Raw genomic sequence first — 15434 nt, forward strand, 5'->3', positions numbered from 1 at the left:
TGAGCAGCTCGGCAGTGCAGCTCAAGTTTGCAGAGCGTGCACCTCCAGGGGAAAATATGACACCCCCCAATAACAAACTTGTTCAGTAACTTCTGAAATGAAATCAGTCTGGGATGACCCCCAATGACAGTTTTCAGCTTGCTCAAGCTGAAGCTCAGCCCTTCTCTGAACAGTTCTCTCCCCCACCTGCCTTTTGCTCCACAAGTGCTCCCTCTTTCCCCCAGTGAGTTCCCAGCTCACTGCAGTCCCCATTGCACTGTAGCCTTCCTTGATGCCCCTGGCCACGAGGAAGAGTGAGCCCCAGGTTTAGGGACTCATGTTGTCACTGGCTGAAGAACAGCAATGTCTCAGAGGTCTGGTGAGATTTGGGTGTCATTCAGAGCTGCTCTCCAGGCCTCAGCTCTGCTCACTGCTGGGTTCCCACTCCCTTTTCCTCGTTCTTCACAGAGCAGGATGAGCTCTGTGAATGCCCTTGACTCTCGCCACTCTTCCCAGTCCGGCCATCCAGCCCACTTAGGCTTAAGATGGAGCTTCTCTGTCTCCTCTGGCACCCCAGTGCAGTCCCCTCTGCGAGGAGCAGCAGCCCCAGAGCGCAGCACACAGCAGTGCAGGCCGCACCTGGAGCAGCTCCCTGCAGCCATGGCCTGGCTCTTTGTGGCAACCAAATGCTCCCTGTGTGCAGCTGTCCCTGGAGGATGGTCCCAGGGCAGAGCCCAGCCGGGCTCCCACTGCATCCCCTGGAGCCTGGGGCAGACAGCGCTCGCAGAGCCGAGGTTCATGGTGAGCACCCAGAGCTGTGGCTCGCACTCGGGGTTTGCAAGCATTGTCATCTCATCTCCTGTGACCTGTGGGGAAAATGAGCTGTGCAGCCAGGCCAGCGCTGCTCCTCTGGGCAGGGACGAGGCTGAAGGCCTTTCCTGTTGCCGAGGAGGCGGCATTAAGCCTTAACGGGGCCTGGCAGCTGTGGAGCCGGATCTCGCCCGCTGTCCGGGACTCGCTGCCCACCAACCGCCCCCACCCGCCGCGCTCCGTTCTGCAGGGACAGAAGGCTCTGGCTGTGCGAGGGTTTCCATCACGTCTGTGTACCCGTGGCTCTGCAACGCACACGGAGAGGGAAAGTGTCAGTCACGGTGCTGGCACACTCCTTCCTTTCCATACAGGACACGTCCCTGCGCACCGCGTGTGCGGATCTATTCAAAGGAGAGGCGTGGATAGAGATTTCCCACGGAGCTCTGACTCTGGCGGAACTCACCTTGTCAGCCAGCAGCCAGGGGATTTGTTTCCCAGCTCTGTGTCAGCCGGTGCCCAAGAGCTGAAGGGAGCAGCATTTAGAAGCAGTTTCCAGATTTCTAGGCAGGCAGTGGAGCTGACAAGCATCCGCGTAACTCGCCGTGTTCATCGGGAGGGGCTGCTGCTTCTTTGGGAATACGGCACAACGGAGACACGAGACTTGGAAAAATCCCAGCTCTCTGTGGATTTGTGCAGCAGGGCTGGGGCTGCTCCCAAAGTTGCCCCGCCCCAATGACACAGCCGGACATGGGCTGAGGGGGGGGCTGGATCAGGCTTGCTTGTCCACCTGCATGCCAGGAGGGAGCACAAAATCTACCTGCATTCTCTGCAGCATGCCATCCTGCAGCAGAGCCATTCCCAAAGGAAGCCGTGAGCCCGTGACAAGCCAGTGCCGCAGTGGCATCCTAGCAGCACCTGTGGAAGCTGGGAGAGAGGAGCCCACCTGGAGCAGGTTCCTGCCAGCATTAATCATTCCGTGGCTTCCCACCAGGGTCTCGTTGCTTCCAAAAGGCCCCAGAGTGTCACTGTGGCCCCTCGGTTCCATCAGCTTCCATAGCGTCACTGTGGTGCCCAGGCTTCCGTCAGCTTCCCCAGCATCCCCACGGTCTCCAGGGCTCCCCGAGCTTCTGTGCTGGTGTCACAGTGGAGCCAGGCTTCCGGGTAGGTCCCCAGCATCACAAAGGCTCTCCTGGGAGCCACGGGTCACAAAGCACCGTGCCTTCTGTGCAGCCCCGCTGTGTCACAATGGCCGCTGGCTTCCACCAGCCCCCGCAGTGTCCCAGTGGGCCCGTGGCTTTAGGAGTGCGTGGCTGGGAGTTGGTGCCCCACCAGCGGCTGGGCGAGAAGCAGCAGGGACAGCGTGCGGACAGTGCCATGGCCACTTCTGTGGCCACTCGTGTCTCTGTCCCAGGCACAGCCGTGGTGTGGAACACCGGCTCCTTTGGCTGTGCAGCTGGCAGTCACGGCCTGGCGCATGGCTGCTCCCGGGGGACACCCTGGGGCAGGAGGTTGCTGGAGATTCATCCCCACACGCTGCAGCTCCTTGTCATGAGGTGCTCGGAGTGATTCTAAAGGCTCTTCCTGCCAGGCACTTCTCTGGCTTAGAGCTGTTGAGCTGTCAGCGGGAATACAAAGGCCAAGCTCTTTTGTCCTGCTGCCTTTCGGGTGTGAGCAGTCCCTGGTGCCGTTGCCTTTGGATCCTGACTCTGGGAGAGGGAAGGCTTAGGATGGTGCCCAGAGCTGAGAAGGAAAGTGCCCAGAGCAGCGTGTGTGCTGCTGCTTTGAGAGCTGCACTTGAAGTTGTAGGCAGCAAGAGCTTTCTCAGCTGGCCCTTTTGTGAGCTCTGCTTTTGCCAGATGGCTTCAAGTTGGTGGCGGGACTCTGCATGAGGGAAAAGATTTCTTAGGGCAAAGGAGTTCATCTTGCTCTTGGCGTGTGGGTGCAAAGAAGAGGCTGCACTTGCAAGGGGAAGATGAGGGAAATCTTTTTGTCCTGACACCGTTGATTTGAGAGCAGGGAAGTTTCCCAGTTGCCTCTGCCCTTGGGGTGCTTTCGAGCTGGCCTCGCAGTGATTCCTTCTCCTGCAAGTGGGCAGCGCTATCGTGTGCTTGTTTCCATGAGCGCTGACAGTGGCCAGGAAAAAGCCAAGCGCTTGGCTGGCGCGGCCCCAGTCGTATGCGAGCAGTCGGTGGAAGAGCTCGGCTGTGCATCCTGCCTCTTGGAGACAGAAAGGAATGGGATCCTGCATGTTGCAGGGAGGGAGGAGGAATCGTTTTTGCTGTTGGCTGTGCAGTTCCTAGGCTGCAAAAGAAAAGGCAATTCCAGCACGGCCTCTTTCTTTAGAACCTTTTCTGTGCCATCAGCTGCTCAGCATGGAACTCACACCCTCTGAAATGCATCCAAATCCCTGAAGATATGCTTTTGCTCTCAAGCTCAATGTACCATCTTACCCTCTCATTTTTGCATATCCCAAACCCCCTTCCAAACATCCAGCAGCTGCTTGTCAAGAAAAAGTCCTAGAACAAAAAGCCAGTGCTGCCTTTCATAGCCCCTTTGCTGTCTAGGAACTAGAGGAAACAAGCTAGTGCTACGCACTTTCTTTCTCAATTCCATAGAGCGCATCCTTCTCTCCAGGTGGCAGAGTCCTTGGCGGAAGTGAAGCATCTCCAGCTGCACTTCAGACTGAGACATGTGCCAGGACAGGAGACATTTGCTGACCTTCCCTCTTCCCTGTGCAACAGGATTCTCGCAGCCCAGTCACTTTCACACACCTTCGCTATCCCTGAGTGCAAGCACCTAAAGCCCCCACAGACAGACGTGTCAGGAAGGAACACGTTCCAAAAGCACCCCCTCCTCTTATCAGCATATACATTGTGCACAACACGCTGCGGCACGGAACTGATTTTGGGGGGTCTCAATGCCTCCAAAAGGCCCCAGAGTGTCACGGTGGCCCCTCGGTTCCACCAGCTTCCATAGCGTCACTGTGGTGCCCAGGCTGCCGTCAGCTTCCCCAGCATCCCCACGGTCTCCAGGGCTCCCCGAGCTTCTGTGCTGGTGTCACAGTGGAGCCAGGGTTCCATCAGCTTCCATGGGGTTCCCACGGTCTCCAGGGCTCCCCGAGCTTCTGTGGTGTCACACTGGAGCCAGGGTTCCAGCAGGTTCCATGGCGTCACCACGGTCTCCAGGGCTCTCTGAGGTTCTGTGGTGGTGTTCACAGTGGAGCCAGTGTTCCGTGTAGTTCCCCAGCTGTTGCAGTGGGGATACTGCAACATGCATATATCAAACCAGGAGTCCCGTGGAAAGGAAATATATATGTACAGACAGATTCTTGATGGCTGTTTCAGAGATGTTTATTTCTCCAGCCGCATGGCCGGGGCTCTGCCCAGGAACTGTTCCAGTCAAGGGACGAAGGGTCCTTCTGCCCGCGCAGGGAACACAAACCAACCAATGGGAACAAGGCTGAGCAGGGGCAGGGAAACCCCGTGTCTGTGCCCTCAGGGCCCCTCTCCCAGGGCTACACGGCAGGGGAGGGACCCCAACACCTCACCCGTTTTATTTTAATAAAAGGAGAATGAAAACAACTGGATAAACATAACAAGAACAGTTTCAAGACAAAACAAGCCACCCTCCTGAGCCTTTAAATGTCCAATCAGATTCTGTGGAACATCTTAGGGCTGACAGAAGGGAGACAGAACTCTCTGAGCATGCTTTGTGGGGAAACTGAGGCATGAGAGGGTTTAACTTCTTCCCTCCCCCTTTTCATCCCCCACTCGGCATTGGAAAGGGATTTTTGGGGAAACAATTGGCAAAAGCATGGTTTTGTGAGGGAAACCATGGATGAAAAAACGGTTTAGGAATACACTGGGGGTAATAGGACATAGGGTAAAAGGGAAAGGTGGGATTAGGAAAGGGAGACTGTAGGGGGGGCTTACAATAGAGATATTGTCTAACATGACTACGATTTTTTGCATATATACTGCCTTTTACAGGAACACCATCAGGCCCAGTGACCTGCGATGCTTGTAACCCTTTTCTCCCTAGCACAATTTTGAATTCCACTAACTCTCCATCTCCCAAGCTTGGGATGCATTTTTCAGGGTTATTCTTTTTAATAGCAGTTCTATGCACGAATATGTCTTGCTGGTTGTCACACCTTGTTAGAAAACCATAATTTTGCTTAACATTATACCATTTTACTATTCCTAAGATCTTAGGTACTATGATCTTTTCCTTTTTCCGAGTGGCTGCTGTTTTCTGTCTCGCTGTGTCTTTGCTCTCTCCTTCGGTCGCTCCCGTGTTGGAATTGTCGGGGCTGCTCATGCCTGCGTGCTCTTCCCGGGGTCACGTTCGGGGCTGCGTGGGCCGGGCCGGGCCGCGCCGCTCAGTTCTCCGTGCGTCGCCTCCTCTGATCACAGCTTCGCTGCCGATGCCAGGCGCTGCACCCACGTCTCAGCTGGGCCCCCGAGCGACGACTCCCCCGTGCCCTGCTCCAGTGCGCGTCTCGGCTGGGCGCGGCTCCGTTCTACCGCCATCGCCGCCAGCCGCCGCCCGCACGCCGCCCCTCTCGGCCGGGCGTTCCCGGGGCTCGCTCCACCACGCGCTGTGCGGGGCCGGGTGGGCACTGCCGGGTCCCGCCGCGCCTCGCTCTGCCACCGACACTGCGGCTCGCTTGGCTCCGCCTGCACGCGGGAACTGCCTCGCTGCTGCTCGCAGAGCGCTCGGTGCACATGGCCTGGGCCACACGGTCCCTGCGCCAGGCTTCCCTTCACCAAGACACAGCTGACATTGCTCAACAGTCTCGGTAATTAAATAATATTCACGAAAATATTCTTCCATTGGCATGTATTTTGACTCCAATATTAACTGTGTCCAAACGGTTTTCCAAAAGCCCTTCGTAAGAATTAAATCCCAAGAAACATAGAAAAAGTTCTTAAACAACCATGCCAGGAAGTGTTTCAGTTCTTTTTGAGCTTGAATCAAGCTAAAATTTACAAATCGTTGTTCAAGAATCTTTTCACGTTTAAGATAAACATCCATATGTGGCTCTGAGAGCCAAGAGTCTTCCCACGGTTCCTCCATAGTTTAGATATGGAATAGCAAAACAAAACCAAGAAGAGGAATCCAAAGTTTCCAGGGTTTACTCACACAAATCAGTCGCTTAGGGATCAGGGATCGTTCTGCTCTCAATTCTCCACCATTATGTTGCAGTGGGGATACTGCAACACACATATATCAAACCAGGAAAAGTAATATATATGGACGGATTCTTGCTAGATGTTTCAGAGAGATGTTTATTTCCCCGGCTGCATGGCCGGGGCTCTGCTGAGGAGCTGTTACAGTCACGGGACGAAGGGTCCTTCTGCCCGCGCAGGGAACACAAACCAACCAATGGGAACGAGGCTGAGCAGGGGCAGGGAACCCCCGTGTCTGTGCCCCAGGGCCCCTCTCCCAGGGCTACATGGCAGGGGAGGAGACCCCAACAGCCCAGCCCTCTCTGTGATGTCACACCAATACCCTGTGATGTCACAGCCCACTCTATGTCACACAGCCCCTTCTTGACATCTCCGCTGCTCTGTGGTTCTGTGACACAGGCACAGAGGTGTTACCAAAACTTCAGTGAAACAAAACCTCCTCAGCACCAGCGCAGCACGAAGCAGCAGCATTCTTTATTGGGCTGGATGCACGAGGGGAGTGCCCCTCCCAAAGCCGTGTGTGCCGAGTTCAGGAATGTTCCTGTTTGCAGACTGTGTTTCACAGACACATTCCCAGATTGTCCCACAAGAAACACACACACGATCATCATTGCCCCAAAATCATTGCAGATTTCCCCCACCCCTTGGCACATCCCTTCTTCTGCCCTGGGGGTCTCTTTGGGGGTCCCTGGTGGTCGCTGACCCCAAAGCCAGCCCTGACTGCCCGGTGAACTGGTGAAAGTTGGCACACCTGGGCTGGTTGCTGCCCACAGAATCAGCCTTGTGCGGTTCCATGGCTAGTGGCTTTTGGAGAAGAAGCATTGTATGAACCCAGCAGGTGCAAACGGTTTTCATCTGGCAAATCTCCCCCCCTTGGAGGGCTGTGAAGCTTCTCTTCCCTTCAAGCCTTCGTAAGCCTCACTCTGCTCCTTTACTCACATCCCACAAGTTCCTCAGCTGCTTTCATAACCATGTTCTTTACACAGCTCAAAGCAAGTGTCATAAGCACAAGTAGTGCTGTGATCCCAGTTAGACTTTGCAAAAGTGAGGCCAACAATCAGTCAGGGAAAATCCAAGTCCTTTAAATATTTTATCCAACCAGTTACTGTTGAACCCTCCCCTTAATTCCCTGCTGGATGCAGCAGCCGATTTTACCCTCTCTACCTGATCATCCCATCCAGCATCACATTTGGAATGTGCACACAACAAGTGTTGCTGTTTCAGTTCAAGAATCCACACACTCCCTGTCCATGTAGCAGCAATAGGGCTAAAGCCAATCTGCTCTGGAAGGTCATTTTAGCTGGGGCTGGCAATTGTTCCTTTATTTCAGCAAACCCCAAAGGAGCTGCATTCCCTGAAGTTTCCATTTGCAGAGCCCAATGATGTGTGGCTGCTCTGTTCCTAAAGGCAGATCTTTGCGGAGCAGAGATGGATTCTAAAATCCATCCCGCTGGAGTTCCCGCACTGGGATGTTTCCCAGTTCCATCCCCTTTAACCTTTCCCCACAGTCGGGTTCCCAGTGGTGACTCCTTGCACGAGGGACGGAACGTTCATACCCCCAGTGTCCATGGTGCTCCTGATTCTCCCAGGGGCAAACGTGTGCTCCAAATTCCATCCCTTCCCACCCATCCTGGGGCTCCTAAGGATCTGACCGTGTCCTGCTGACACTCTGTGCCTCTCCAAGGCTCCTTGTTTGTTGGCTCAGCCCAGGTGTCCCTGAGAAAGGCAGAATCATTTCTACAAACACAGCCCAGCCTCAGAGCCTGGGCCACAGCCAGGAGCCGCTGGACCTCAGCATTCCAAACAGCTCAAGTGTCTGTCCCAGGACAATCCCACTTTTCCTTGGTCCTGGGATCCTTTGGCCTTGACCTTGTTAAATTAGGATTTTTTATACCCACCTCTAAGGGGTCCTGTGGGAGGCCTGGGCTCCCTGCCCAGCCCAGACACCCCTGAACTGGCTGGAAACATTCCCAGTGTCCTGTCTGAGGGCCATTCCATACTGCTGGAATTTGACAGCCCCAGGGGGTATCAGTGCAATCTGTCAGCTGATCAATATTTCCTGAGGTAATTTCCAGATCCACTTTGGAAATGTTACAATTCTCAGCACTATTGTTCTGATGTGTCCATGGGAAGGAATATTCTCCTTCCATCCCTGTCCAGGTACCCTGGGTGCTGTTTCCTTCCCACACGCGTTCCCAGATTTTTGTCAAATTGCTGACTGAAGCTCCCCACGGAACTGGATTTTCTGCAGAGGTTGGTGTTGGCAAACAAGCTGTTACAGGGGTTACATTCTGTCATCTGCCAACATCTTGCACTGACTTTGAAAACTGCATTTCCCTTCCCAGAAGTCAGGAACATCGTTTCTATTATTATTATAGATACACAATTATTGATCATCTTCATCTAGATCCAATAAATAGTATCCCCTTAGAAAATCAGATTCAATACCTAAAACAATAGGATTTATGTAAAACCCCAAACTCCACGGTGTCAGTCAGTCTTGTTTCTGCTGTGTTTAATGTGTGCTCGCTGGTTTTACCCACATGTGATGAACCCCAAGTTTGATTCCTTCTACCTTGAGTGCAGGGTAGGTTACCAGGAGGACTTGAGATGGTCCCTTCCACTTTGGCTGGATTGTTCCAAAATTCCAGGTTCTGATGCACACTGCATCTCCTGGTTGGAAAGGATGTACAGGCGAGTCCAGCCCCAATGATCTGTGGAGAACCATGCACCTTTTAAGGCTTACAAGAGTTAGTCCCAGTGCTATGAAATATTCATTTCAGCAAAACTTCTGAGACTTCCCTTGGCTTGTTGGTGCCACATGGGAAAGCTTCTGGCCATCCAGAAAAAGCATCCACCAATACCAAAATGTGCCATCCCTCTTCTGCCCAGGCAGTTCTGCAAAATCAGTTGGCCAAAATCACCTGGTGATTCCCATTTAAGGAGCCCTGGAGGCAGCCTTCTTCCTTCAAAGCCAATCCCATCTTTCTCAACAATTGTTCTATCATTTTTTGCCATTTTTGTGCTTACTAGATGCCTTTGTAAACTGGCCACCATATTCTCCATTTCCTCATGGGTTTCCTGATGTTTTAGTTCTGTTATACATTAATTGTGGAGCTACAATTACCTGCCCACACGGGGTTACCAATCACCTGCTGGGATTTTCCGTAGCTGCTGCTGCTGCTGGGGCTGACTGCCTGTCCTGATCACTGGAATCTGGTTTCTGTTGCAGAACATTCCAGTTTCTGCTGGGTATTAGTGCAAGGAGAGCTTTTTCAGCACCCTCTTGAGCTGTTTGGCCAGCCAATGGATTCCCTGGATTAACTGGGGAGTCTCCAAACCCATGGGCTTTACAAGGGCAGCAGGGCCACTTCTTTTGGCTTTGGCACACTCTGCAGTAGGTGACTGATTTCTTTTTGTACTCACTGGAGACCTCTGTGCCCTTTCCTTCCATGTGGCTCCCTGGGCGTGTATTATTCCAAACCCATAATTCAAATCAGTCCATATGTTCACCCTTTTTCCTTCAGTGATTTCTAGGAAAGGTCATTCATTCTGCTTTTTGTGCTGCTGTGTTCAAAGCTAAAGCCTGGCCTTCTAGGACCTGGCTCGAGGTTCCCACTGCACACCCAGCTGCCCGTTTCCCATCCGTACCACGCTGCTCCCACCAGGGTGCAGGGCCAGTGCTGGCTCCTGCATGGGATTGCTCTTGAGGTCCCAGAGTCTGCCAGAACACACTTGTTCCATGCATCCCAGGCAGTCATGGCACAAAGACTCCAAGCCTTCTCTTCGAAGGGACTCGAACGCTTCCCTGTTCCAACCTTGGGGACCTTGAACCAAACCCTGCAAAGCTTTTGCTGCACCTTACAGGCAGGTCAACAGTTTACACCAGGAAATAAAAGGGAAAAGGGAAAAGGAAAAGGAAAAGGAAAAGGAAAAGGAAAAGGAAAAGGTGCCTTGATCTGACCAGGGCTCTTTCTCTGATTTCCTTTGGAGCAGGGATCAAAGGCTCTCCCCAGAATCCTTCCGTGCTGCCTGCAGGTGCTGCCATCCCTCAGATCTGTTGGAATTCCAGAGGATGAGGCCACGGGGTGTCCCAATGGTGCCTTGGTTCCATGGGCCCCGCAGTGTAACCATGGTGTCCTTGGTTCTGTGTCGCGGTAGAGGGGAAACCCAGACGCTCAATATGAGTGATCAGCAGGAATCCGCTTTATTGATTGTACCAGAACTCCTTATATACTAACAATAATAGGCTTTATGCATATTCGTAACGGCGCATTCTAAGTGGTTCACATCGACTAAGCTGATCCTAAACCCCTCCTTAGACCCCCTCTCGTGGTCAGCAGTTCTGCCTTTTTCCCTGGCCTTCTAACCACAGATGTCCATTGTTTTGCTGCCAAAACCTAACCTTGCTGGCTCTGCAAATAAACCCATAGTTCAGCAGTAAGGCTCAATGGTGGTTCAGTTACTGAGCAAGATACATGTAATATTCTGTAACTTCAGTTGTTACACAGGATGTGTGGTGCTTTGTCTTATGAGACCTTGCTCAGCTAGCTGCAAGGGTTTATGTGCCCGTTCTCACGCAGCCAGCTTCTTAGATCATTAAGCTGCAAAGAATCTGTATATCCCGAATCTATATGTCCCTTTTCACGTAACCAATCTCTCACAATTCCCCCGTTTATATTAGTTTGAGCAAGGAAAGCTCCCTGAGTTAGTTGATCTACACATTTGGCTAAACAAGAAAATATAATGCGTGCTCCAAGCAATAGCAAAAGTATGATGCAAGCAAAAAAGACAGCAGGAGTTTTCCATAACTGCATATCGTCTCTGCAATTAGGATCTAATGGAAGAGTGCTTCGTCGTGCTCGCTTGTGTGTGACATTTAACAGTTGCTGAATGCTAGGGGCAAACATTGTTAGTTTCCCAAAATAGCACGGTCCTCCCACTGGTTTAGAAGGCACTCCTGGCCATGCCCTGTCCCCACAAATGAGGAAAGTTCCTGAGGGCAAAGCCCTAGGTTCTTGTGGAGGATTATCAACTGGCCATACTGAGCCATTGCAGTACACTGTGATGTTAAAGTACCATGAGGTGGTAGGGCTCAGCCATGTGCTCTCTTTGTTTGGCCTTTGGGGGCTGACATTGCTGTCAAAGTGACTGCCTTTAAACATAAGACAATAGGGACTAGGCTGAGAGCCTAAGAGATCTAGCTCTTGTGGCTCAAACATAGATGTATTAAGGCCTAAGGCAATTGCTCGTGCTTGGGCAGCTAAAGGGTTTTTCTTTATTTTAAGGTCATTGAAGATGTTAAAAGTAGAGAGGTGAGTATCGAGATAGTTATCAGTGAGGGTAGAATAGCTTGCATCACAAAAGGTTGAGAATGCAATTTCCGGCTCTGAGTAGCTGAGGGTGTATTTTATAAGGCTACCAGTTTCTGCTAATGGAACCCCAATAAGGCAAGTGCGGAAAGGGTCAGAAGGCGTTGCTAAGGAGAAGCGAAAAGAATCTTGGCCTGTTTGATTAGCCCAGGTAATCCACATGTTCTTTCGGTGGTCTATAGCGCTAACGTGGTGTGGATCGGTAGCGTGCACGGTCATCAGCAATGTTGCAAGCACTAAAGCGATGGCACATGCGTTCCCACTCATGGGTACGCACCATCCATTGGCGTGGTATCTTAATGCCATCTCCGCAAACTCTATGCACTTTTGCAGATTTAAGCTGTAAGCGAATGCGAGCAACCTCGTGATTAATTCGATAGCGAAACTCAGCAATAGCTCATTGTTCTACTGACTCATAAAGAGTAAGACCCTGAAAAATTGGTAAACCAGTTTCCCGTTCTAAAGCTCTCTGTAACGTGTCACGTCGCCAAGTTCCCTCACAAATAATACACCATGCTCCCCCTAACAGAAGTGTCTGATGAACCCACCACTCTTTGTTACAACCCCCACATCGGAGAAGAAACCATGCAAAATGCCCTGGCTTCCCGCAAACACCATAGGTTCGACAATTAAGTTTCCCTGGATAATACTGTTCAAGGGCGTCCAGTAGCTGTTCTGCTTCCTCCCAGGATTCAAAGTGCCTAAGTCGGGTAGGCACGATGTTTGCAAGAGGTGCGATCACCAGATCAGCTACTAGATGTAGTCGAAGCAGACTCAGCTCCGGAAGGTGATATTGTGGAGGCTCCAGGCTTGAGCGGTGTCGGTTTGACCCAGCGGCTGGGTATCCACTGCGGACCTGTAGGAGTAAGCACACAAACATAGCCACGACCAAAATATAACACTTCTGCAGGGCCTTTCCATTCCCCAGTAGCCATGTCCTTAAAGTGAACATAGCTTCCGGTTCCCCTTTGAGCTGGTGGAGCCCCTTCTTTATGTTTTATTGCAGGGGGCTCCTTTTCATCACCAAAAATACAAAGATGGTTTAATACAAACAAAGCTTTTGCTACTCTTTCTTTTGGGTCTATAATATCTTTAAACTTCTCTAAATATCTCTTTACAGTCCCATTAGCTCTCTCTACAATAGCTTGCCCAGTAGGTGAGTGTGGGATTCCCGTGGTGTGACTGATGTTCATGTTTGCAGGAACGTTTGAATGGTCTTGCTGACACAAGCAGGGCCATTGTCCATCTTGATGGCTTTCGGGACTCCCATCACTGCAAAGCAACTAGCTAAATGTCTGCGCACATCTCTAGCCTTGTCGCCTGGCTGTGGTGTAGCCCAAACAAAGTGGCTATAGGTATCAATAGAGACGTGGAGATATTTCAGGCGGCCTAATGCTGGAACATGCATAACATCCATCTGCCAAAGTTCATTGGCTTTAAGTCCTCTGGGATTAACTCCACAGCCTATTCCAATTCCACTATTATGGAAACTGCACACCGGACAGGCCTTAACAATTGCTTGCGCTTCGGCTATGGAAATGCCGTAGCTTCGTGCAAGTCCTTTAGCATTCTGATGGAAGGTGGCATGAGCCTCTCTCGCCTGTTGGTGAACTGGTAGTGGGGGCTGGACGATTCCTGCCACTAGCTGATCAGCCCGGTCATTTCCTTCCCCTAGGCCGTCTGTGCTCATGTGGCTTCTAATATGTAGCACTGCATATGCTTCAGTTCATTTAGCAATTGCTATTTGCATGCTGATAAGGAGTGCTACCAGTCTCTGATTTTTGATGTCACGCAGTGCTGCATCCTCAATGCGATTCGCAACCCCTACTACATATAAAGGAGGCGAATGTCCTTCCATCGCACCAAGGCCCAAGCAACAGCATAAAGTTCTAATGTTTGTAATGAATCCTCTGGTGTTGCTTTTAGAATCCAGTGCCTCCAAGTGTTATCCTCTTTCCACGTGACCGCTGCTTTCCGTGACTTTCTTCCAGCATCAGTGAACACAGTAAGCGCATTATCCAGCGGTTCTTGAGCTCTTTTTGGTTTAGAAATCCACCCATGGTTAGTCATCCAGGCTAAGACGGGTGTTGGTAGTGGCTTTGCTACCAAATTAGATCCTTCGCTCAAGAGGGCTCGCTGTAGCTCCGGTGAGTTAAGCAGGAACCATTCTAGATCCGTGGGCGATACAGGTATCCAGATCGTCCCTGGATCTGTTCCATCCACCTGCAAAATTCTGATGCGCGCCTTTTGAATTAAGTCTGCTAAAGTTGCCACTTTCTCTTGAATTGTCCTTCTAGGCTGCAATGGTGGTGCAATCCATTCTAGGACCCTAGTATCCTTGGGTGGCTCCCCCGTTTCTGTTAATTTGCATTGGGTGATTGCAGCAAGCAGATACTGTGGGCCACAAATGATTGTAATGTCCAAAGGTAATGCAGGATCACGTCTTGAAGTGAGGCCTGTAGTGATCTGCTCTGCAATAGTCTGTAGCACAGCCTTCTGTTCAGGTGTCAGTGTAACTGACTGTGCAGGGTTGGTGCCTTTCAAAAGTGGACAAAGCTCATTTAGCAGTTCATTAGGAATGCCAACTACGGGGCGAAACCACTGCAGATCTCCCATAAGTTTCTGTGCATCATGCAGGTTACAAATGTCTGTATGAATGGTGAGCTTTTGAGGTTGGATGGTGCTGTCAGTGATTTTCCAACCTAGATAAATCAACGGAGCTGAAGTTTGAATTTTCTCGGGAGCTATGTGCAGGCCCCAATCTTCAAAGTCCTGTGCAGTATATCCTTTTGCTGCGTGGTGAACGGATTTTCTTGCACTAACAAGATGACATCCATGTAATGATAAATGATGGTATCTGGAAACATTTTCCAAATGCGCTGCAGTGTTGAATCAACATAAAGTTGACAAAGGGTAGGTGAGTTGTGCATACCCTGAGGAAGCACTGTCCATTCAAAGCATTGAGCAGGTGCTTCTCTGTTAATGGCTGGCAGAGTAAAAGCAAATCTCGGCTTGTCATCTTCATGCAGGGAAATGGTGAAAAAACAGTCCTTGAGGTCGACTATTAGCAGCGACCACCCTGCTGGTAGCATGGAAGGGTTTGGTAGGCCTGGTTGAAGGGCCCCCATATCATGCATTTGTTGATTAACAGCTCGTAAATCATGCAACAGTCTATATTTCCCTGATTTCTTTTGAATGACAAAAATTGGAGTATTCCAGGGACTTGTAGAAAGTCGTAAATGTCCTTGATTAAATTGCTCTTGAACCAGAATATGTGCTTGTTCTAGACTTTCCCTCTTTAGGGACCATTGCTCAACCCAAATCGGCTGTTCTGTCTTCCACCGAATAGGGATGGGGAAAGTCCAAGCAATGGCCACTCCTAAAAATTTTGGTCTGTGGTAAGAACCATGCCCATTTGAGCGAGTATGTCTCGTCCCACCAGAGCAGCAACACCAAGTGGCAATGGGATGATGGACACACTGCAATTTATCACTTGATCGGCTATAGTCCATTGCAATGGGGGGGACTTGCGAGTGAGGGTAAGTCCTCCCACTCCAGTGACTGTAGCGTCAGATTCAAAGGTGGGCCAATGCTGAGGCCAGTGGTGACTGCTGATGATGGATACATCAGTGCCAGTGTCCAAGAGTGCTGTCAGGGTAACAGTCTCTTCCTGGTATGTTACTGTCACCTGGCGGCGTGGCCGATTTTTCAAGCTCACAGTGAGCATGGCTGCCGGCCCTGTGGATCCGAAGGCTCCCTCACCCCTAGGATCGGAGTGTATGGGTGATAGTCCTTCAGTGAGAACTGGCAAAGGCACCAATTGGGCCAGTCGAGTGGACTTTTCTATGAACATTGGTGGAAAAAGAGTCTGTACCATAATTTGAATTTCTCCAGTATAATCCGCATCCATTAGTCCTGTAAGTATTTGTAATCCTTCCATGGTTGCTGATGAACGTCCGATTAAAAGTGCTCCGACTGCTTTCCCATTTATAATTATAGGTCCTTTAATCCCGGTGGGGACACGCTGCGGTCGATTGTCTATAAGAGTACAATTTATTGAGATTGCCAAATCCAATCCGAG

The sequence above is a fragment of the Coloeus monedula genome (genome assembly GCF_965178545.1).
Source record: "Coloeus monedula genome assembly, chromosome: 38".
Taxonomy (NCBI): Eukaryota; Metazoa; Chordata; class Aves; order Passeriformes; family Corvidae; genus Coloeus; species Coloeus monedula.